The sequence below is a fragment of the Suncus etruscus genome, chromosome 14 (genome assembly GCF_024139225.1).
Source record: "Suncus etruscus isolate mSunEtr1 chromosome 14, mSunEtr1.pri.cur, whole genome shotgun sequence".
NCBI classification, from domain to species: domain Eukaryota; kingdom Metazoa; phylum Chordata; class Mammalia; order Eulipotyphla; family Soricidae; genus Suncus; species Suncus etruscus.
The window spans coordinates 52077818-52101914 of record NC_064861.1 but is presented as its reverse complement, the minus strand read 5'-3'; the positions used below and the strand labels follow the sequence as shown (position 1 = coordinate 52101914).

Genomic DNA, 24097 nt, shown 5'->3' with positions numbered 1-24097 from the left:
TACATACATGCAGCGGGCTGTAGAGACAGGCCGCATCACTGAGGATTCATTACTGGATAAACAACTTCTAAAAGCCGCTCCGCAGAACACGCTCACTTACAGGAAAGGATAAGAACCCCAGTTTCAAAGGAGACCCAGAATCTCCAGATGGAATTTTAGAATGGAATAGGGCAGTTTACAGAAAAGATAGCATTTACATTTCAATGGGAGTCAGATGAGAAGGTAATTTTTCACAACCACCTAATATATTGGAAATCGCCAGAACCTTCACTGGAGGTGTTATCTTGTCTGAGTTTTTTCTTTTTTTCCTGATGGCTTTGCTCCGGGCTCCAGACCTTCTCCAAAGGTGATCTATGCTACCACTTTTTAAAATTTAATTTAATTTAAATTTAAAATTTGCTTTAACTTTGTTACTGATTGGATTTCTGTGGAATCTGTTAAAGATGGTTTCCTGTGTATGCGAGTCAAACAAGACACCTATCTCTAAATTACCTCTTGAAGTGCTGTTAGAATTTTACACTTTTATTTGTTTCAAGGTTTTCAGTTCTGTGTGTTTGAAAAAAATTAATTTGTCAGATAAAACCAAACTGACCTATGGGCATGGGTGAGGGGAGGAAGGGAGGGTAGGGCCCCTGCCTTGTATGTGGCCGACCTGAGTTCAATCCCCAGCCCTCCATATGGTTATCCCCACCCACCCCACTACTGCCAGAAATGATTTCTAAATACAGAGCCAGGAATAACCCCTGCGCATGGCTGGGTGTCGTCCAACAAACAAAAACAAACAAACAAAACCGCTAAGCTGGCCCGAAGAGAACATATCATTTTTTATGAAACTAACTGAGGCATCCTGGAGCCTCATCTGGAAAGCCTGCAAGTTGAGGCAAATGTTTAATGACAGTAAAAATGTTCAAATCAGGCACAGACCTGCCTGGAGTCCAGAACTTGCTACATTCTTTTCAGTTATTGTCTCAACCGCCAGCACCCAGTCATCATTCAGCCCTTCCTTCAAGCTGTTCCAAGCCCACCCAGGCCCTCCAGTCCCAACCAGAAAGGTCATCTTGGGCTGCCTGCTGCATTTTTTGCCTTCTTCAAACACTTGTGGGTCATTATTAACTCCTGAGAAAGATCGGAGGAGATACTGACTTTCTCAGTCATTCTTTGTCTCTAGAGAAAACCAGCTTCTTCAAACCTATTCTCTTTTTCTTTTTTTTTTTTTTTGGTTTTGGGGCCACATTCAGTGGTGCTCAGGGATTACTCCTGGCCTTATGCTCAGACATCATTCTGTGCAGACTGGGGGACCATATGGGGTGACAGCAGCGAAACCCAGTGTGGCCCTGATGTGCTTGTGTATGAATGTGCAGTGCTGGAGTCTCAGTGCCTCACCTAGTCCTGCTTAGGATATCATGTGATGTCCTGGATGGGTCACACTCGGGCCTTGAGTGTGCCAGGGTATGATTTGAACAGCTCTAAGAGCCATATTGGAGACATGAGTGTTTGGTACTGTGGACTGCTTCTTTCAGAGTTTTATATAATATTGTTCAGAGATTTAATTAACCATATATATTTTAAACATTTATTTTATTTGTGAGGGAGGGGTTTGAACCACACCTGTCAGTGCTCAGGGGTTTCTCTTGACTCTGTGCTCAATGAATCATGTGTGGTGCAAGGGATGGAACCAGGGTCAGCTACATGCAAGGAAAGCGTCTTTACCCCTGTACTATCTTTCTAACCCTTTTGCTATATTTCTTTTTAACTTTTATTTTGTTTTGTTGTGTTTTGTGGGCCACACCAGTAGTGCTTAAGATTTACTCCTGGCTCTGTGCTTGGCCATCACTCCTGGAAGAACTTGGGGACTATATGTAGGTTTGGGGCATCAAAGCTAAGTCAGCCACTTCTGAGGTAGGCATCTTACCTGCTGTACTACCTCTCTAACCCCTTTTTTCTATCATGATCTGATGAAGAGTAAGAAAAGAAATTGAGGGGCTGGAGTGATAGCACTGCATTACAGAGTTTGCCTTGCAAGCTGCTGACCCAGGACAGACCAGGTTTGATCCCCAGCATCCCATATGATCTCAGAGCCTGGTAGGAGTGATTTCTGAGCACAAAGCCAGGAGTAACCCCTGTAACAAGATGTGGCCCAAAAACCAACTGGCCAAACAAACAAACAAAAGAAACAAAAATAAAAGAAATGGAAGGGCAAGAGAACAGCTCAGTGGGTGTGGAAGACTTCCACTGATATGGAAGGCTTGGCTTTGATCCTTGTCACTGGCCAGTCCCTTGACAACTGCCCAAGGGCACAGATCAAGGAGTATCTTATAAAGCTAAGAGAAAAATAAATTTGAGAAATGCATATAGTCTCCTCATTAATTGTAGTTTTACTGGTGTCGTAGCCATCTAAGCTGTTGGTTTCTCAAAAGTAGGCCCCCCCCACCAAAGCTAAGAAGCAGGAAATTATTAGAACAAGAGGACTCCGAGTGACAGGGTTGTTTTGTTGCCCTTCTCAAGTTTCAGGCTGCATTAGTTATTCCATCACAGGACTAAGGACTCAAGGTCCCTGGAATTGAGTCTCTAGGCTGAACTTCACTGAACTTTGATGTCATTTCCACTTGTCTCCTAATAGAAATGAGCGTGGAACGCTCCCCCGCTGCTACTGCGCCTGTTGTCACTAGATGGCGCTAAGACTCCCGTGACATCTGCCAAGTGTCAGGGAAACTTGCCCTGGATCTGGGGCCCAGTGTACTGGAATCTGAGAACTGGAAGGAAGATTCCTCCAAAACACATCAGTAGCACTTTTGTTTTACAAATGAGGAAATAGAAACTTAGTGAAAATAAGTGATTTGTCACATACCCACAGACCTCTAGTCTCCTTTCCTCCTTCTTCCTCCTACTTTTTTCTTTCCCCTGTAGCTGACAGCTCCTAGTGTGACGACTTCCACCAGGGAAGAACTTGGAGCAATGGGAGCAATGAAAGGAACAGAGCTCAGATTTGTTCTGCAGTAGGGCAGGATCGCAACTGCAGGGAGCCACAGACTCACTGGTTTCCTTTTGGGAGGGTGTACACCCAGCAGGCTCAGGGGTTACTCCTGACTCTGTGCTCAGGGGTTATTCCTGGCACTGCTTAGGAAACTATATGGGATGTCTGAATTAAACCAGGGTCGGCCACGTGCAAGGCAAACACCCTACCCACTATGCTATCACTTCAGCCCCAAGAACACAGGTTTAGGGCCCGAAGAGATAGCATGGAGGTAAAGCATTTGCCTTGCATGCAGAAGGACAGTGGTTCGAATCCTGGCATCCCATATGGTCCCCTGTGCCTGCCATGGGCGATTTCTGAGCCTAGAGCCAGGAGGAACCCCTGAGCGCAGCCAGGTGTGACCAAAAAAATAAATAAAAATAAAAATAAAAAAAAGAACACAGGTTTACTGTTTCTTTGAGCAAAGCTAGTTAATCTCTGGGAATAAGAAATATATGAGGATCCTAGGAACTCACATTATTGTAGAAAATACAAAAATTAGAGGTGGGGGTGGGAAATCACACCCTAAATCAAAGAAACGAGACCAGAGAAGAAGCTGGAATGGATTACTATTACTACTTATATTCTATAAGCCCCTGGTCACCTTGTGGAATTGGCCACCAGCAGCGGTACAAAGGGTTGGATTTTGTTTTTTGTTGGTTTGCTTTCTGTTTTTTGGACTATATCTGATCTCAGGGTTTACTTCTGACTCTGTGTTCAGGGCTCACTCCTTGTTATGTGATAACAGAGAATTGAATCCAGATTGGCCACATGCAAAAATGCCCAACTCATTGTACTGTCTCTCCAACCCTTACCTGAGGCATTTTGCAGGAAAGATTTTGAGGAACTCCTATGAATGGTAACAGGACACTGAAGATCCTCCCAGGCATGGATAACAGGGTCAGAGAGGCAAATAGAGGTGATGGTTGGTATCCAAAGGGCAAAGTGGAAGTGGAGAGGGAAGGTAAGGATCCCCGGTGTCACAGGAGAATTTGCCCTTTACCCTACAGACAGTGGCCCAGACAGGAAGGAGGGTGGCTCAAATATTGGCCTGAGGGGCCTGGAGAGATAGCACAGCAGTGTTTGCCTTGCAAGCAGCCCATCCAGGACCAAAGGTGGTTGGTTCAAAGCAGCCCATCCAGGACCAAAGGTGGTTGGTTCGAATCCTGAACCCCGATGTCCCATATGGTCCCCCGTGCCTGCCAGGAGCTATTTCTGAGCAGACAGCCAGGAGTAACCCCTGAGCACTGCCGGGTGTGGCCCAAAAACCAAAAAAAAAAAGAAAAGAAAAGAAAAGAAAAGAAACTGGTGGTTGGTTCAAATCCCGGTGTCCCATATGGTCCCCCGTGCCTGCCAGGAGCTATTTCTGAGCAGACAGCCAGGAGTAACCCCTGAGCACCGCCGGGTGTGGCCCCAAAACAAAACAAACAAAAAAGATTGGCCTGAACAGATTCACTTTTTAGAAGGTGCCTGTGGACAGCTACATGGAGGCTACATGGAATAGGCCCCCAAGAGTGAGGTGTCACAGGGGTATGGAAAGAATTTAGGGTGATGCTGGCAGTCTTGAAAATTTTCCATTGAGACTGTCATCTGTTCTTTTTTTAAATTTTGTCTAGTTCTGCTTGGGGCCACAGCTGGTGATGCTTTGACATTACTTCTGAGTCTGCACTCAGAAATCACTCTTAGTGATACACAAGGAACCATATGGTATGCTGGGGATCAAGGCCAGGTCACTGCGTGTAAGGCAAGCTCCCTCCCTGCTGTCCGGCCCTGAGGTTGTCATCTGGAGGGTGGTTCTGACTCCTGGTACTGGATCACTGGGGTGGGGCATTGCAGAGAAGGTTTAATAGATGAACATATGATATGGATAACACCTTCAAATATATTATTATTATTATCATTATTTATTCCCCTTTCATCCACCCACTTTTGGTGGTGTTTGTTGGGATTATTGGTGTGGTCACATAAACTTATGGGGTGGTAATTATATATATACTTACATACATATACTTATATATACATATATACATGCTTTAAAATTGATTTTAAAAGTCCATGCATTGGCATTCCAAGTCAAGGTGCAGCCCCAATAGCCCACTCCCTTCTCCACTTTAGACGGATCACAAGCCTCTCCCCAGTCCCTCATTCTAAACTGTTTAGGTCCAAGAAGAAAGATGCCCATCTGTGCCTCCTTGCCCTCCTCTTCCCTTTCCCATCAAGCTTCCCATTTCTTATCATTGTGCCAACAAGACAGCTGTGCCTCTATCGATGGGGGCCGAGGATGTGATTTCTCTGAAGCTTGGGGCCAGAGAGAGAGACAGTACAGTGAGGAATGTGTTTATCTTACATGCAGCCACCCTGGGTTCCATTCCAGGCATTTCATACAACCAATGCCTACCACCAGGAGAGATTTCTGGAGTAAACAGAGCCAGGAGTAACTTTAAGTACCAACAGGTACCACCAGGTACACACCACCAGGTGTGGCTCCCAAACAAACTAAAAACTTTAAAGCATATGTGTTTATTTCATCACCTCCCCCACCCTTTTTCCTGCCACTGTCAATGCTATTGTGATGACCAAGGACCCCCTTAGGTACTGGCCTCTCTGTGTGTACCCATATTTGTAGCTTTGGCACTCTGGGGGGTTGCCGGATTTGCAAACTCATTCGTGATGCCACTGAGCTTTGTAGCCCTCTAGGCTTTAGCATATGTTCACAGGGGTCACACATAGCAAAAGAGACACAAGTTATGGCTGTGCTGCTCAACAAAGCTTGTGTTTTCAGGAACCTACACATCTTCCAGCTGTACCAGATGTCAAGGTTTACACTCTTTTTTGTGGTGCTTATAAACATCTGTCTATTCTGCAGCCTGAAATTGCCCACAGTCTTGGGATTGGTGGGACTGCCGTAGGACTGCCATACTCAGTACATGTAGGGATTTGAAAATTTTTGTTTTTGTTTTTGTGTCACACCTGGTGGCACTCAGGAGTTACTCTTGGCTCTGCTCTCAGAAATCACTCCTAGCAGGCTCGGGGATACCCTATGGCATTTCAGAAATCGAACCCAGATCCGTCCCACATTGGCTGCATGCAAGGCAATTGCCCTACTTCTGTGCTATTGATCCAGCCTGGGATTTGAATTCTTGACAATGTATTTAAGAGGTGTTCCCTGGAATATCTGTTCAAACTCACTTTCTTTCCAACCCCCTGTCGTCTCTCAGTGGATGCTGTTATACAGTGAGCGAGGCTCTTATGTACATATTTGCTCTTTCCTGGCAGTGTTTGCAAGAAATTCAACACTTCCAGACTTTGTGCTCACACACACACACACACACACACACACACAGCTTCTGCTGCAGTTTGGTGGGAAATTATGTGCAGTGTAGTGGGTCCCAAACAATTGGGATGCAATTGGGGTCTCACTCAAGAGCATTTGGTAGCAAATCAAACAGCCCAGTCCCTCGTCATTTCCCCCTTCTGTTTTTTTTTTCTCTAAATGGTCATTAAAGCCAAGGAGACCATGTATGGGACTGGAACACGGGCTTTGCATGCAGAAGTCCCAGTTTCTTTTCTTTTCTTTTCTTTTTTTTTTTGGTTTTTGGGCCACACCCGGCAGTGCTCAGGGGTTACTCCTGGCTGTCTGCTCAGAAATAGCTCCTGGCAGGCATGGGGGACAATGTGGGACACCGGGATTTGAACCAACCACCTTTGGTCCTGGATCGTCTGCTTGCAAGGCAAACGCTGCCACTGTACTATCTCTCCGGGCCCAGGAGTCCCAGTTTCTAACCTCTGTTCCCAACTGCATAGTCCCCTAACACATCATGGTGGGGAGGGGCCTTCAATAAATGAAAGATCCTCTAAGCTGCTGTTTTTGAAGAACATCCCATCAGCTGCTATTTTTCACATTTTGTCTCTGATCCTTTGCTTCTTTCTTGCCAGGACAACACAGTTTGACTCTCACCCTGATACCCCTCTGCATCCCCCAGAGACTCACTCTGTGCTTTTGTATTATGGGGACTTGACGCTGGTTTATAGGGAGTTTTGGTGCTCCCTAGTGCAAAAGAAGAGAGTGCACTTAGCCAAGAGGGTGTTTCTCTGTCCATGTGTCCAGACAGGTGCATAGGGAGGCCTCCAGGGGAAGGTTACCACTGAGCTGCAGGACCGGAAGGACTATAGAAGAAACAGTGATAGAGCCCATTGGCATAGATGACAGGTGGCATGAGTGAGTCCCTCCCGCCAGGAATGGCACCAGAGCTCCTCAGTACTATTATTGAACTCTTGGATGGCATGTGAACAGATTCCTCACTTCACCTGGAGAGAAGGTTCATCCCATCATATGACATCATCTTCCCCCTGTTGCTGGGGATCAAGTGAACCCTGCCATGAGTATTTCAGGAAAGCTGGTTGCTTGACCCCCACTTCTTCCTGCTCTGCTGTCTGCTGTTTCCTGGGGAACTGCCAGTGGTCTTTCACCCTGACCAATCATATCTGATGACTGAGCTGGACAAAGTCATGATAAAAGGGATGGAATTCGAGGGAAGGTGGAAGAGAGAGCCAAGACTGATAAACTGACTGTCCTGACAAGAGGTGCTCATTTGATCAGGTCTTTAATTTCCAAGTTCGACTCTGCCCTGACAAGTTTCCCTTGGCAGTATTCACAGGTCACCTTAGCTGATTTTTGTTTTGTTTTGTTTTGTTTTGAGCCTCTTCTGGCAATGCCCAGGGGTTACTCTTGACTCTGAACTCAGGAATTACTTCTTGCGAGCTTGAGGGACCATGTGGGATATTGGGGATTGAACCTGCGTCAGCCACATACTAGGCAAACACCCTCCTAAGCTGTACTATTGCTTTGGCCCTCACCCTGCTTTTAATTACTTTACTTTCCTAAGGAATATGAAAATTAAATAGATCCTTCAGCATTTCTAGTTTCCTTTGGCTCCCTTTGTAATTTCGGGAGGTTGGGAGGAGGGTAAGTGGGTGGGAAATTTGAAAGGCAGTGTAGACAATTTAATCTTGGGGTTTATGGCAGCTCCACAGCCCTGTGGTGGAGTTTTGGAGAGTTTGATGAAAATAGCTATTATTAAGGATCCCTTAAATAAGACACGTTTTACTCCCAGCTAAAACCATTCATGCTGCTTTAACTGCTTCAAAGAAACTTTTGGAAAAGTGATGGCAAAAAACAGTCTTTCCTTAATGGTGGAAGAAGAAGCAGGGAAAATGTTCCAGCAGAGTAAGAATTTGTGAACATCTGTGTGTTTGGTTGTGTGGAAAAAGAAATGTCATAGTGGAGATGTCCATGGAAAGGTTTATCTCTCCTCTTTGGGATCAGGCTAATTTTATATTTGTGGCCCCTGGGTAAACTTCTAGGGTGACCAATTTTGGGGCAATGTAACTCTTAAAGGAAATCTAAGGAATTTAGGAAATTCTTTAAGGAAATCTAACTCCTGACTTACCCAGAATAAAAAAAGGTTGAACTCTTTCCTGAAATGAAAAGTGTGTCTATGGTGATGTGTATTAAAACTCTATGAATGGGGCTGGAGAGATAGCATGAAGGTAAGGCATTTGCCTTGCATGCAGGAGGATGGTGGTTTGAATCCCAGCATCCCATATGGTCCCCCGAGCCTTCCAGGAGCTGTTTCTGAGTGTAGAGCCAGGAGTAACCCCTGAGCACTGCCGGGTGTGACCCAAAAACCAAAAACCAACCAAACAAACAAAAACTCTATGAATGCCGGGGCCGGAGAGATAGCATGGTGATAGGGTGTTTGTCTTGCATGCACAAGGATGGTGGTTCGAATCCCAGTATCCCATATGGTCCCCCGAGCCTGCCAGGAGCGATTTCTGAGCATAGAGCTCAGAACCCCTGAGGAACCCCATAGGAGGAGCCCCTGAGTGCTGCCGGGTGTGATCCCCCCAAAGACAAAACAAAACATAAAAAACCTCTATGAATGTTGGTGAAAGTCCCTTTTCATTTTTGTCAGAAAGCCAAAGTCTATTCCCAAGAATACTCTTCTATGCATTCTATGTGCAAAGAAATTAACTCTGCTGTGCGAAATCAGTTTTGCATCTTCACTGAAATTTGATCAGGGAAGAAAGAATCAAATAAAGGACTGCTTGCAAATGAGCAATTAGTAAGAGGCAAATGGTATTTTATTAACTCAGGAGCAGAAAGCCTGGGGAAGGCAGGAAGGGCTGGCTGGTGGGTGCTGAGAGTTTCAATGAAGCTATAACTTTTTACAGAAGTGTGGAAGGCAGGCAGGCAGGAAACATACAGGAAAAACAAAACAACATAGGAACTCACTTTAGCTGCTACTGCAGAAGCATTAGTGATAGGCTTTGGGGTTGGGCAGTCAGGTTCTGTGAATAAATGAAAATGAATTTCCCACGACTCTTGAAAGGAGTGAAAAGGGAATTTGTGTGATAGATCCTAGATTCTGGAAGGAGAAAGGAGACAGTCTTAGCAGAACAGGCTGGATCAGGGGAGCCTGAAGCAAGTTTCCAGTACCAGAAGAGGCTTTCCCAAGAGGAAGGACTGGCCCTTACAGTCAGGGACACTGGACCTTCAAGAACACACTTTCCTGGTGATGTTGGCTATAGTTAGAAAGTGAGAACATCTCTTGTGGAAAGAGCACCTTGAGAACAACCTGAAATCACTCTCCCTGCAATAGAAGTTTTCATTTACTTTTAGCAGATGGACTTTGTGCTACCTGGTCAGCTACTGGCATTTCCACTAGCAAGGTGTCAAGCACACCAGGATTGGCTATATTGACCTAAAAGGAGGTGGGAAATATCTCAGCTCATTTCTGGGGGTAATTGTGAAGGACGATCATCTCTTTTGTAAATGTTTGGTAGGATTCATATAGAATCCAGGTAGTGCTTCCTCTAGTGAAAGGAATTGATATGAAATCAATTTATTTTAACAGCTACAAGACTACTGAGTCTATCTAGCTTTTTTATGTGACTTTGCTAATGACTTAAGGAATCGCTCCCTCCCTTCTAAATGGTCAACCATAGTGTGTAGGATTATTTATGTATTTTTCTTATCCCTTTCACATCTCTGGGGATCTATGTATTTTTTTTTGTTAGGTTTTGGTTTTTTTTTTTTTTTTTTTTGGTTTTTGTTTTTTGGGTCACACCCCGCAGCACTCAGGGGTTACTCCTGGCTCCACGCTCAGAAATCGCTCCTGGCAGGCTCGGGGGACCATATTGGATGCTAGGATTCGAACCACCATCCTTCTGTGTCTAAGGCAAAGGCCTTACCACTGTGTTATCTCTCTGGCCCCTGGGAATCTATATTTTAATTCACTCTTTATTATAGTTCTTTGTTTGTTTGTTTTTTGTTTTGTTTTGTTTTGTTTTGGGGTTACACCTGGCAGCGCTCAGGGATTACTCCTGACTACACTCAGAAATCACTCCTGGCAGGCTCAGGGGACCACATGGGATGCCGGGATTGGAACCACCATTCTTCTGCATGCAAGGCAAATGCCTTACCTCTGTATTATCTCTCCGACCCCTATTATAGTTCTTCTTTGTTTTTTGGGCAGGTTTACACCCAGTGGTGCTCAAGTGTTATGCCTGGCTCTGCACTCAGTGATCACTCATGGAGAGCACTATATGGGATGCCATGGATCAAATCTTGGTGTTCTGTGTGTATAGCAAGTACTTTAACCAGCTGTACTACCTTTCCTGCCCCTAAATTTTTAGAAATTAAAACTGGTGGAGGGATGCTGGCATTCTCATGATAGGTGTAGAGCTGGAACAGAGTATGCCTAAAGCTTTATTACTAACAGAGTTATAAATTACAGTGCCTAAGTAAAAATTGAAATAATAAAGGTCTCCTTACAAAAAACAAAAGTTAAAAATACAATTCCATAAATGCAAGTTAAATACAGTTCATTTATAATGCTGCTTTTTTGAAATATCCTTGATGATTTTTATTGCCTTTTTGTCTCAATTACTGAAAGAGGTATGTTGAAATCTTTAATTATAATTGTGCATTTGCCCAATTCTTCTTTGAGACTGATCAATTTAGCTGCATAGATTTTTTTTTGTTTGTTTGTTTTTTGGCCACACCCGTTTGATGCTCAGGGGTTACTCCTGGCTAAGCGCTCAGAAATTGCCCCTGGCTTGGGGGGAGCATATGGGATGCTGGGGGATCGAACCGTAGTCCTTCCTTGGCTAGTGCTTGCAAGGCAGACACCTTACCTCTAGCGCCACCTCGCTGGCCCCACTGCATAGATTTTTGAAGTTCTATTTTAGTTGTATATACTTTATATATGTTAAATATTATATATACATTGTATTTCAGTCTTTTAAAAATGATATTTATTTATTTATTTATTTATTGGGTTATTTTGGGTCACACCCGGCAGCGCTCAGGGGTTACTCCTGGCTCTATGCTCAGAAATTGCTCCTGGCAGGCTCGGGGGACAAATGGGATGCTGGGATTCAAACCACCGTTCTTCTACATGCAAAGCAAATGCCTTACCTCCATGCTATCTCTCTGGCCCCAAAATAATATTTTTTGTTAAATCACCGCGATATATAGAGTTAAAAAGCTGTTAGTAGTTAAAGTTTTAGTCATATAATGTTCAGATACCCATCCCTTCACCAGTGTTCATTTCCTACCACCAATATTCCCTATTTCTCTCCTGTTCACTTCCCCCTTACCCCAGATCCCTTGCCCCCAGCCTCTATGGCAGACATTTTGGGAGAAAAGAGAGTATTATTACATCTTATCTGCTGACTTGCATCAGCTCTCATTTAGGCAATCTCCTTCTTTTTTTTTTTTTAAGCCATGCCCAGTGGTGTTCAGGGATTACTCCTGGATCATTCCTGGTGGGATCGAGAAACCATATGAGATGCTGGGGATTAAACCCAGGTTAGATGTATACAAGGCAAGTGCCCTATCCACTGTACTATTGCTTAGGCCTCCCTCTTTATTCCTAATGATTTTCCTTACTCTGAGATTTATTTTATCTGGTTCTAATATAGTCACATCAGTTCCTGAGCACTATCCATTTTACCTATCTTTCTACTTTTAATTCACCCTGCTGTAATATGAGGCTTTCTTATTGACAGCATATAACTTGGTTTTATTTCAATCCATTGAACAATGTGTCTTTCAATTGTTGTGTTTAGACTATTTGCATTTAGTTTAATATTAAGATGTTTGAAGACAACCGACATCTTCCAGGCAGAAAAACAAATCAACTCCTTACTGAGCTCCAAAAGAAAATGTGGTTGAATTTTCCCAAGTCTGGATTGATGACCCTGGGATATTTTCAGAATGTTTGGGTCAAATTCACCTTTCTGCATGGACCATAGCAGCCCACCGTCATGTCCTGTACCCACTGACAGACACGGTCCAGCTCTGCAATTTAATCATTTCAAATTGCTACCATATTTAATTCAGACCTATGGACACTGGATACCTCAAAATTTCATAGAAATGTCAGCCCTGTAGCATCACAAGAAATCCATGGGAAAATTATCTAGTAATCTGCCAAGTCATCTACCAAACTTAGTGAGCCTAAACAGTAACACAGAAGACTCAACTAACACCAACCACGGCCTCGTAAATACTTAGATACTGACTTTAGTAACATCATGGAGAGATATAACAATCATTTTAAATTGACCTTCATTGATCTAAGTTTTGATCATTCTATTTTCCTTTATGTTGTAACAAGTAATGTGAAGTAATTTGTGCCTGCAAGGAGGTAGGCTAAGTTGGTGGGTAGGAAATTGGGGACACATGTGAAGGAAAGGTCACACTGATGGTGGAATTGGTATTTTAAAATTTAATGCCTAAAATGACAATACTTTTTGTTTGTTGTTTGTTTGTTTGTTTGCTTTTTTGGTTTTTGGGCCACACCCGGTGGTGCTCAGGGGTTACTCCTGGCTGTCTGCTCAGAAATAGCTCCTGGCAGGCACGGGGACCATATGGGACACCGGGATTCGAACCAACCACCTTTGGTCCTGGATCGGCTGCTTGCAAGGCAAACACCGTTGTGCTATCTCTCCGGGCCCTGTTTGTTTGTTTTTTGGGTCACACCTGGCCCCACATTCAGGAGTTACTCCTAGATCTGTGCTCAGAAGTTGCTCCTGGTAGGTGCAGGGAACCATATGGGATGCTGGGATTTGAACTGGGATCCTCCTGTGTTGGCTGAGTGCAGGGCAAATGCCTTACCGCTATGCTATTGCTCTGGCCCTGAAATGACTGTACTTTGAACAACATGGTAAAGCCAGAGTGTTATAATAAAAATGTTAAATAGGGGCTAGAGAGATAGCATGGAGGTAAGGTGTTTGCCTTGCATGCAGAAGGACGGTGATTCGAATCCCGGCATCCCATATGGTCCCCCGAGCCTGCCAGGAGCAATTTCTCAGCTTAGAGCCAGGAGTCACCCCTGAGTGCTGCCAGGTGTGACCAAAAAACCAAAAAAAAAAAAAAAAGTTAAGTAATAATTTTTTTTAATATTTGAATTTAGTCCACTACATTTTAAGTTGTTTTTTTTTTTTACATTTTAAGTTTTGTTTTCTCTTTCTTCCTTTCCATATTTTAAATTATATATTTGTTCTTCCTAGCTTCCTTTTTCTTTTTAGGTTGTTTGAATATTTTTAGTATGCTATTTTCATATTTTTTAGTATGCTAGTGAATTTTTTTTAAGTTTTTGGTTTTTGGGTCACACCCGGCAGTGCTCAGGGATTACTCCTGGCTCTACACTCAGAAATCGCTCCTGGCAGGCTCAGGGGACCACATGGGATGCCAGGATTCAACCCACAGTCCTTCAGCATGCAAGGCAAATGCACTACCTCTGTGCTATCTCTCTGATCCCTATCTAGTGAACTTTTAAATTCTATTTCTTTGTGCAGTTTTTCTATATAAGAAAATTTTTTCTTTTCTTTTTTTTTTTTTTTTTTTTTTGGTTTTTGGGCCATACCCGGCAGTGCTCAGGGGTTATTCCTGGCTGTCTGCTCAGAAATAGCTCCTGGCAGGCACGGGGGACCATATGGGACACCGGGATTCGAACCAACCACCTTTGGTCCTGCATCGGCTGCTTGCAAGGCAAACGCCGCTGTGCTATCTCTCCGGGCCCTTATTTTCTTTTTTTAAAATTTATGATTTCTTTGTAATTTCTGAGGACAGAGCAGGAGTGCCACCCTAAGTGTCCCTGGGTGTGGCCCAAACCCTCCCAAATGTTAATAAAAAGAAACCATAAATTTTAAAACAATTTTAGGCTCAGGGGACCATATGGGATGCCGGGGTTGTACCCATATTGGCCCTGTGCAAGGCAAATGCCCTACCTGCTGTGCTATGGCTCCAGTCTCATTACTTTCTTTCTTTATATTTACTTTTTATCCTGGGGTCCCATACTTGTTGGTGCTCAGGGATTATTCCTGGCTCTGCACTCAGGAATTAATCCTGGTAGCCTTGGGGGACCATATGGGATACTGAGGATTGAACTCAAGTCAGCTGTGTGCAAGGCAAGCACTGAACCTGCTGTATTATGACTCCAGCCCCTACATTTGTATTTTTTTTATCTATACTATAGCATCATTGGTATACTTTAGTTCCTTACTACAAATCTGTTCCAGCCATTCTTAACAAAAAAAATTTTTTTTGGTTTTTTGGCCACACCCGTTTGATGCTCAGGGGTTACTCCTGGCTAAGCGCTCAGAAATTGCCCCTGGCTTGGGGGGACCATATGGGATGCTGGGGGATTGAACCGCGGTCCTTCCTTGGCTAGCGCTTGCAAGGCAGACACCTTACCTCTAGCACCACCTCACTGGCCCCATTCTTAACAAATATTCTACAATGAAAAATTGCAGTTGCTGTACCAGAAAGATAGTTTAGCAGTAAGGCACTTGCTTTGCCTGATGCTGATCCAGGTTCAATCCTAGGCAACTCTTTTTGTTTTGTTTTGTTTTGGTTTTTTGGGGCCACACCCAGTGATACTCAGGGGCCACTTCTGGTTCTGTGAGCAAAAATCGCTTCTGGCTCAAGAGAGCATATGGGACATCGGGGAATTGAACTGTGGTCCATCCTGGGTTAGCTGCATGCAAGGCAAACACCCTACTGCTGCACCAATGCTCTGGCCCATCTTGGCCACTCTTGAGCACTGTAAGAAGTGATATCTGAGCACAGAGCCAGGAGAAATCCTTAAGTACATCTGGAAGTGAGTTCAACTCCTCTTAGCAAAAAATTTAAAAAAGAGACAATTTTTCTGGAAATCTAACTTTCCATCAAGGTTTAGTTATTTCCTTATTCCAAGTTGGAAGTGAGCTCTCTTCACCTCTAGGTTCTTTTTCTTTCCCCTGTTCGGAGTATTGAGCTTAGGAAACCACTATTGCTTCAAATGTAAATGTGCTTTGAGTTAAGTATCTTGCAGTGAAACACAAGTATGCAGAACTTCTGGTTAAGCCTTCTGGTTGAGCCTATGACTGGTTCACCCCTTGCTGAACCCAAGTGAATGGCCGTGAAGGATTTCAAAGGCCAAACCTGCCAGGATGAGGACACTGGAAAAGGAAAGCATGACAGACTAAAGCTGTCAAGAACCTGGATTTAGAAATACCTGGCCCCACAGAGGTGATGAGAAGGCAACGAAGCCTATACAGAGACAGAGAAACTCTGACTCAGAGCAGTGAGCCCTCCACTCCCTTCTCTACTGAGGTCTCAGAATATTGGCAGAGATGTGGATCTGTGAGAGGACAAGGGGGCGGGTCTCTTCTGAGGAAATGACCAGCTCAAGGGAGGCGAATGGCCCAATGAAAGGTCAGAGCCCCCCACCTCGCTCTACTGCAATGCAGTGATTTCTGTGAACTGTCTACACTATAAGCAGTTTCCAGTGGGCTTTGCAGTGCCTCCTACCTAAATATCACAGAGAGAAAAACTAATCTAAAGCAGAGTTTTGCTCTCAGACTCATTCGGCCTACCCTCCCCTTTTTAGAAAAAACAATTCAGGGTCCTTTCACTCCCCTGGTAGAAATCTACCATCCTTGAGTAAACCACAGAAAACATCTCTTCCCAGCTCCCTGCTCTGGGTCAGACCCACACCCCCAAATCCCTGCTGGTTGGTAGTTGGGAAACACTGTATTGGAAAATGCTGAAAAGAAAAGCATTCACAGTTCCAGAAAGATGCGAAGTAGCTGTGCTCTTGAAATGCAAGTAAATCGTTATAGTCTGAAAATAAGAAACGAAAGAGGAAGATGGCACAAAGGGCTAGGACTCATGATTTGCATTGAAGGGGTTCTGGGATTTTCCCCCAGCACTGCATAGTTCTCTGAGCACAGATAGAAGGCAGGAGGAGCAGGAGGAGCCTAGAGTACCATCAGGTGTGACTCCAAATCCCAAAACCAAAAGAAAACTCCAGAAAAAAAAATCTCTGGGTGGGATGGGTGAGATTATTATATAATATTATTATATAATGGGAAAGCAAAACTTAAGGGATAAAAATAATAAAACGGGAAATTTCTCAGAAGTTGGAAGGAGGGCTGGAGAGATAGTGGTAGGGAGTTTGCTTTGCACACAGCCAACTCAAGACAGACAGTGGTTTGAATCCTGGCATCCCATATGGTCACTCTGAGCCAGCCAAGAGCAATGTCTGAGTACAGAGCCAGGAGTAACCCCTGAGTACTGCCAGGTGTGACCAAAAGACCAAAAGCCAAAAGAAAAGAAAAAAAAGTTGGAAGAAAAAGAAGAATAGTATAAGAAAGTATAACCAATCAAATCAGGGACACTGAAAACAAACCCCAAATCTTCTGAATAGAACCAGAAAACAGAAAAGTGGAGGAATCTGATGTGATAGTTCAGTAGTAGGGCTCTTACCGTGCCTGCAGCTGACCAGGATTCGATTTCTGACATCCCATATGGTCCTCAGACCACCATCAGGAGTTATTCCTGAGTGCAGAGTCAGTAGTAACTCCTGAACAGAGTCAGGTGTGGCCCCGAAATAAATAAACAAAAACCAGAGGAGTGGAAAGCATAGAAGAGACAGCAAAGAATGCTCCCAAACAGGCATTTCTGGGCTAAAAATGTGCTGTCAAAACACCCCACAGATGGACTTTGCAGTGGACTTTGCAGTGTCCCCTCCTTAAATCTCACCAGAGACAAAGACTAATCTAATGGAAAGGCTTGAATGCACACACCTCGGGCTGCCTGGGGTCTCCACAGCTTTCTGCTTGAGCTTTTCATGAGTATTCAAGGAAAATAGGAACACAGGTCTTCTTCATACAATTTCCCTGAGGAAATAAATGCTCCAAGGACTGGGGAGATACCTCAAAGAACTGAGCACATGCTTTATATACAGAAGGCCTGAGTTTGCTCTCCAAAACCCCAGAACCAGGACTGAACGCTGATCACAGAGCTGAAGTAAGTAGCCCTCAGCACCACCAGTGTGGCCCCAAAACCAAAAAGCCAAAACAAAATAAATAAAAGGGGGGGCAGAGAGATAGCATGAAGGTAGGGCATCTGTCTTGCATGTAGAAGGATGGTGGTTCGAACCCCAGCATCCCATATGGTCCCCCGAGTCTGCCAGAAGAGATTTCTGAGCATAGAGCCAAGAGTAACCCCTGAGTGCTGCCAGGTGTGACCCAAAAACCAAAAAAAAAATAAATAAATAAAAAAGGTTTGAGTGCTCAGAAAAGCAAACTATAAAGACCCTTTGACTCATAGAACATGTGATAAACAAACGCTGAACTCTGCTCTCAAGCACCTCCACATATGGTCCTCCTCTCAGGCATCAGAGTTCTCCCGCCAGGTGACTCAGAGATAGAAAGTTAAAAACAGAATTTTCCTAAATGGTGATTCAGAAGGGACAAACAAAGCCTCAGTTGCAACTGAGCAGGGGTTGCTGTTTGCTGATTTGAAGGAAGTAGATTTCGGGGTATGGTGAATTTATTTAATTACTTAGTTCTGAAAAGGGGCCATAGGCTAAGTAAGTTTGGTTTAAAAGCTGACTGAAAAGCTACCAGCTTTCAAGGCTGGAGTAATAGTACAGCAGGTAGGGCATTTATTTGCCTTGCATGTGGCCACCTCAGGTTCAACCCCAGCATCCCATACGGTCTCCTGAGCCCCACCAGGAGTAAATAATTCCCAAGTCCAGAGCCAGGAGTCATTCCTGAGCACTGGCTGATGTGCCCCCCCAATATAGATAGATAGATAGATAGATAGATAGATAGATAGATAGATAGATAGATAGATAGATAGATACCAGCTTTCTAATTTTTGGAGAAAAGCTACATTTTACCCTCCAAGCACATTAGAGAGTTTTTTAAATAATTCTATGAGATGAATAAGACTTGAGGATATCATGCTGAGAGAATACAGTAAGAAGGGAAGGGATAGGTACAGAATTATCTATTTCCAACTAAGATTTAAAGATATACAGAGAGGAAGCAATAAAGATTCAAAGGCAACAAAATGGGGGAAATGACCACAGAGTTTAGTTGGTGAGCTGGTGAGAGGGAGGGCAGGTAGACGTTGATGGATGTGTATTGGAATTACATTCACGGGAAACCATTATTTATAGTATTGTAAGCCTAATAAATTTTTTAAATTGAATAAAAATTTCAAAAATAAAATAATTCCATGAAACAGGCAGGGAGATAGCTCACTAAGCCGGAATGCATGTTTTACATGCAGGCAGCCCTAGGTCTGATCTCCAGCACTGCCAGGTATGGCCTCCAAATGAAATAACTTCACAAGTAAAGACCAAGTAAACGCCTTTATGTATGGCATGTGCAAACACACACATACACACACACACACAAACACACTGTGTACAGTTTCTCTCAGTAAACCAGCATATGTAGGTTTGCAATGTCTTATGTACAAGGTAATTTCTCCAAGTTGAACTGGTCTTCAGGGAGCAGATGAGTACATGGAACTGGCTTCCATCCTAGTGCCCAATGCTTATTCACAATTTACCTGGCTTCCGACATCACAGTTACCCAGAAACTAGCCTGGCTGTTGCCTTGAGCTGGTTAACAGGGATTTTGTCTCGCAGATTAATGGAGCTACAGGTGGAAACCTCTACAGTTTAGTGTTAACCCTCTGCTAATCCTTGTGCCATCTGCTCTCTTGGTGCTATTGTTTCCTGCTCGTTAAAAAATGCATCAAAAGGGTGTTATTCATCCTGACATCTAAGGGGAGATGGTTTGCAGGACTCTAGGATTAATGTTTCATCGAGGGCAGAACAAGAGGGAAGACATGAAATCATCACAGGAATTCTCCCACGAAACTTCCATTGATGTGAATATTTTCCACCTTGTAAACCAAACAAAGTTTGAGATCACTGATTTGAGAAAATTGAAATTCCCGAGATTTTTTTCCCCTGTGATAACAGTATTTGGGCCATTTGGGAAAAAACAAATGTAAAAACTTTCATTGTTTTTCCTTCAGGCAGCTTGGAACTATCCCTAGTATGAGACCCTCAGAAACAGGGAAATCTTTCTGGGGGGAAAGCAGTGTGGCCAGATTAGGGTGTCTGTGGAGGCAGAGTTGTGCATGCCTGATCTGTATAAGGAGCAGAGGTGAGATTCTTATGGCTTCTTCACGAGAGTCCTGAATTCACTCTGCGTTTGGCCTCCTCCATTCACGTCCATGGCTTTGTGCTGGCATCCAGCTTTGCGCTAAAGAAAACAATGACTCAAGCACTGATGCGATCCTGCAGGGCACCTCTTCCTTCCCAAGGGTACCATAAAACAAATGAACCCCCATTTGGTACAAATGAGCTCTGGTTTGAGTAGCAACTCAAACCTCACATCCCACCCCATGAATGACAATTCAAAGGCAGGGGATATAAAATAATGACTTAATAACATTGGCCATTGGCTTCTGATTTATAGTTTAATTAACGATGATGGTGCTCCAAGAACCTTTTTTTTTTCCCCCAGAGTATTTTTAAGTGGCTTCACACAGGCCTTTTCTGGCTCCTGGACTTAGCATCAGAATAAGAGGGAGGGAAAGAAGCTTCTCTGATCTTCAGCTCTGTCCTCTGCTGAGGGCATTCCAGATCACCCCTACCCTGCTTACAATAAAATGTCGGTCAGCTAAAATCTTTGATACTCCCATATTCTCTGCTCGTTTTGCTTTGGAACCACATCCAGCTGTGCTCAGGGTTTATTCCTGGCTTTGCACTCAGGAATCACTCATGGTGGTGCTTGGGGGACTATACAGGATGCTAGGAAAGGAATCCAGGTTGACCGCATCTAAGGCAAACACCCTACCCACTGTGCTATCTCTCTGGCCCCAGGTTCTTACCTTTGCTTAGGTAATTTCCTTGTTTTGCTCAGAAAAGAGTTTCTCTGGGTCTTAGGTGAGCTGGTGTTGTTCATATAAGCAGGTTTCTCAAAACCCAATACCTAAGTGTTTGCCTGGGAAGGAAATTGGACCCACCACAATGGAAGTACCGCTGCCAGCCTGGGAGGGGCCTTTATAATCTGCTTTGCTCTTTACCATGCAGATGGAGAGAGCAAGTGGGGGAAGGACAGGCTGGCTTGAACCAGATGCCTTGAGAAGCTGCCAGGCTGGGCAGGCCAGACTGGCACCCACGGGGAGTGCAGGGCGCCCACCGGCCCCCTCCCTGGCCAGTGACTCCACTTCCTGGAGATTTCCCACCTCTGCAGAGAGCTGCCTCCATTATCACCATTTGCTATGGTTTGCTCCTTCAGCCATCAGCGATTTTATATTTTTATTTCTCAAGCCCAGTGTCTGGCAAGCCTTGCAACTGGGTTGGAGCATCGGGGAGGCCACAGGTAGGCAAAGGACAACCTCTAGCTCTGCCCCCATGGCTGACAAGGAGGGGATTCAGTGGGCAGGGATCCCCCAGAGACAGGTGGGGAGTTCTCCTTCCACCAGCCATAGTTCCCTGAAGACTAGGTCTTCTTACTCCATCTCAGCAGGAGATGCCCCAAGGCCTTTTCATCTCATCTAAGGAGGCTGGTTATTTCCTCTGTTCTCTCATTTGTACTGTTTTGTTTGGTTTTGGGTCACACCTGGCGATACTCAGGGCTTCTGGCTCTGTTCGCAGGATCTCTCCTAGAGGAGGCTGGTTGACTATATGCCATGTAGGGATCGAAACCTGTTTGGCTGCGTGCAAGACAAGTGCCCTATTCACTGTACTATTGTTCTGGCCCCTGTTCTTTCATATTTAGCAGGAATTGTGGGCCTCTTTTCTTTTTTTTTTTTTTTTTTTTTTGGTTTTTGGGCCACACCCGGCGATGCTCAGGGGTTACTCCTGGCTGTCTGCTCAGAAACAGCTCCTGGCAGGCACGGGGGACCATATGGGACACCGGGATTTGAACCAACCACCTTTGGTCCTGGATCGGCTGCTTGCAAGGCAAACACCGCTGTGCTATCTCTCCGGGCCCTATGGGCCTCTTTTCTAAGCCCTTTCCACCTGCCATACTCTGTACAAAATAAAACAGGCAAAGAGGAGCCGGGGGTGTGGTTCAAGTGGTAGAGCACACAATTAACCTGTGTGATACTTCAAGTTTGTTTCTGGGCACTGGAGAGCCCCTGAGCACCACTAGGTGTAGCCCCCTCCCCAAGCAGTAGTCGATGGCCCTGAGCACTGGACCATGGGTCAAACTTTGCTGAAAGTGACCCAGCTCCCATCACTCCTCTCCAGTCTAACTGTTCATGGTTTCTCTCAAAAACTAGGTGAAGAAGTTCCCCTGGACTTTAGCATCACAGCCCACTTCTCACCAAAGAAAGCAGATTGTGAGCAAAAATCCTAATAGATCATAGCGAAAGTAGGAGGAGGAAACAGGCCAAGGCCAGAAAGGAACAGTGGGAGAGTAGGAGATAAACAAAAAGAAGGAGAAGTTAGTGTCTGTCCTTTCCAATGAGAGTGTCTTGGTGTGCTCCCACAAGAAAAAGATATCTGGGAAGGGGAGGAAGTCACGAGGATGTATGGGCAAGGAGGGTTAGGGTACAGGGAGGAAGCGGCTGGTGCAAAGGCCCTAAAGTTCTAGGTTGCACGGAGGAGGTGTGGGGAGAGCAGGAGCCTTGGAGCAGAGTAAAGCCTGGGCCTGGCCTGTTGTGGAGCATGAAAGGTAGAACAGGAGGGGAACTTTGACTCTCATCCTCATTCTGGCTGCTGAGCTGAGAAGTGTCTCTAGTGATACAGGGCTGGTTCAGGGAGGGTGGTTGGACCTGGAGGGGAACAGAGGGAGCCCTGAAGTGTTTGAAGGGGAGTCCATGGTTAGGTGTGGCTAAGTTGTGGTTAGGTGTGGCTGGTTGGGGGTTGTTATTAGCTGAGTGGGGACCCTAGGGGGAGGGGTGCAAATCAAAAATTAGGCCTGGACTGATTCTGTCTCCACTTGCAGGAGGGACCCCTAATTCACCTTATGTTTGCTCCCTCCACACTCACCCATACATGTCCCCTCTGTGAAAGATCTAATTCTTCTCAAGACTGTTGGACCGTGGAGGACACATAGCTGGACACCTTGGAGGAGGAGGAGGATCCTGCCCTGGGCTTTCTCTGGATTCTGAAGGACAGCTTGTCCCTGAAGCCATTGACTTGTCTGAACACCCATCTTGTTCTACCCCAAAGACACCCCTGGACCAGGATTGGGGAGTAGAGCAGAACACTCCAAAGCACAGAGTCCAGTCAGCTTGAAGATTCTGCTCTGTCAGCCTGAGTCGGGCCGAATCTGCCATGTTTGTGGTTCCAGCCCTGGTATGGCTGAACTCTAACAGCTGGGCCCTGTGGAAGGGACAGAGGGAACAGGAAGAGAGATATCCCAGCACAGGCCAGGAAGAGATCCCCAGCAGTCACTGGCCTGGCCCCAGCACCCCCAGTGAAGCTCTTCTCATTCAACTCCAAGCCTCCTCCCCAAGAAGGTTCCTGAACTTAAAGACCATGGGCCGTGGATTGCAGGTAAGGATTCAGCCCTGGCCAAAGGGTTCTTACTTTCAGAAGAAAGAAAGGACCTTTTCCAGGACAGCAGATGACTGCTCTCCTTCAGGTCCTGAAACATGCCTGAAAGTCTCCAGATTGGGTCATTTCTAGTATGTTCTGTTCTATAGTCTCAGGTTGTGGTATATGGGACATGGCCCAGGGATCAACAAATGAGGGCTCTTTTCCATGTTTGATGAGACTTTGGTTCAGTCTCCATCCATTCATTCAGAATGAATTAAGGCTCCTTTGATCCTTAACATCCTGATTTGCCTGTGAGACTCCAGCATTGTTAGAAGTTTCCCCCATCTGTCCCTGAACGTAGCCTCTAAACAAACAAAGTTAACGCAAATACTTCCCATTCTTTCCACATGATAAGTGCTCCACATTTATTTAGAGAAATTTGAATTCGATACTGTGATATGCTATTAAAATCCTGTCTTGGCCTGCTGCAGGCTGAGCAGTTGAAGGCAAGGGTCCAAGTCAGGGGTCCTGAAAGTTTTTAAACAGGGGGTCAGTTCACTGTTCCTCAGACTGTTGGAGAGCTGGACTATAATTTTTAAAAAGTATGAAAATTTTATGTTTAATTTTAAATTAAAAAAAATGAACAATAGGGCCTGGAGGGCACGGAGAGATAGCACAGCGGTGTTTGCCTTGCAAGCAGCTGATCCAGGACCAAAGGTGGTTGGTTCAAATCCTGGTGTCCCATATGGTCCACCGTGCCTGCCAGGAGCTATTTCTGAGCAGACAGCCAGGAGTAACCCCTGAGCACTGCCGGGTGTGGCCCAAAAACCAAAAAAAAAAAAAAAAAAAAAGAGGGGCTGGAGAGATAGCATGGAGGTAAAGTGCCTTTCATGCAGAAGGTCATCAGTTTGAATCCGGCTTCCCATATGGTCCCCCATGCATGCCAGGAGCAATTTCGGAGCATGGAGCCAGGAGTTTCCCCTGAGCACTGCTGGTATGACTGAAAAACCACACACACACACACACACACACAAAAGAAAAGAAAGAAAAAAAATAACAATAGGGGCTGGAGATATAGCACAGCGGTGTTTGCCCTGCAAGCAGCTGATGCAGGACCTAAGGTGGTTGGTTCAAATCCCGGTGTCCCATATGGTCCCCTGTGCCTGCCAGGAGCTATTTCTGAGCAGATAGCCAGGAGTAACCCCTGAGCACAGCTGGGTGT

The 24097-nt window shown here is 44.9% G+C and overlaps 1 protein-coding gene across 1 annotated transcript in view; it reads right to left on the bottom strand.

Moving 5' to 3' along the window:
* Positions 1-23423, bottom strand: part of NDRG4 (NDRG family member 4) — a 518571-nt gene extending 495148 nt beyond the window's left edge. The window contains exon 1 of the mRNA XM_049786137.1: positions 23419-23423. The gene's annotated coding sequence lies outside the window, so the exon portion shown is untranslated. The remainder of the gene's footprint in view (positions 1-23418) is intronic.
* Positions 23424-24097: the final 674 nt, after the last annotated feature.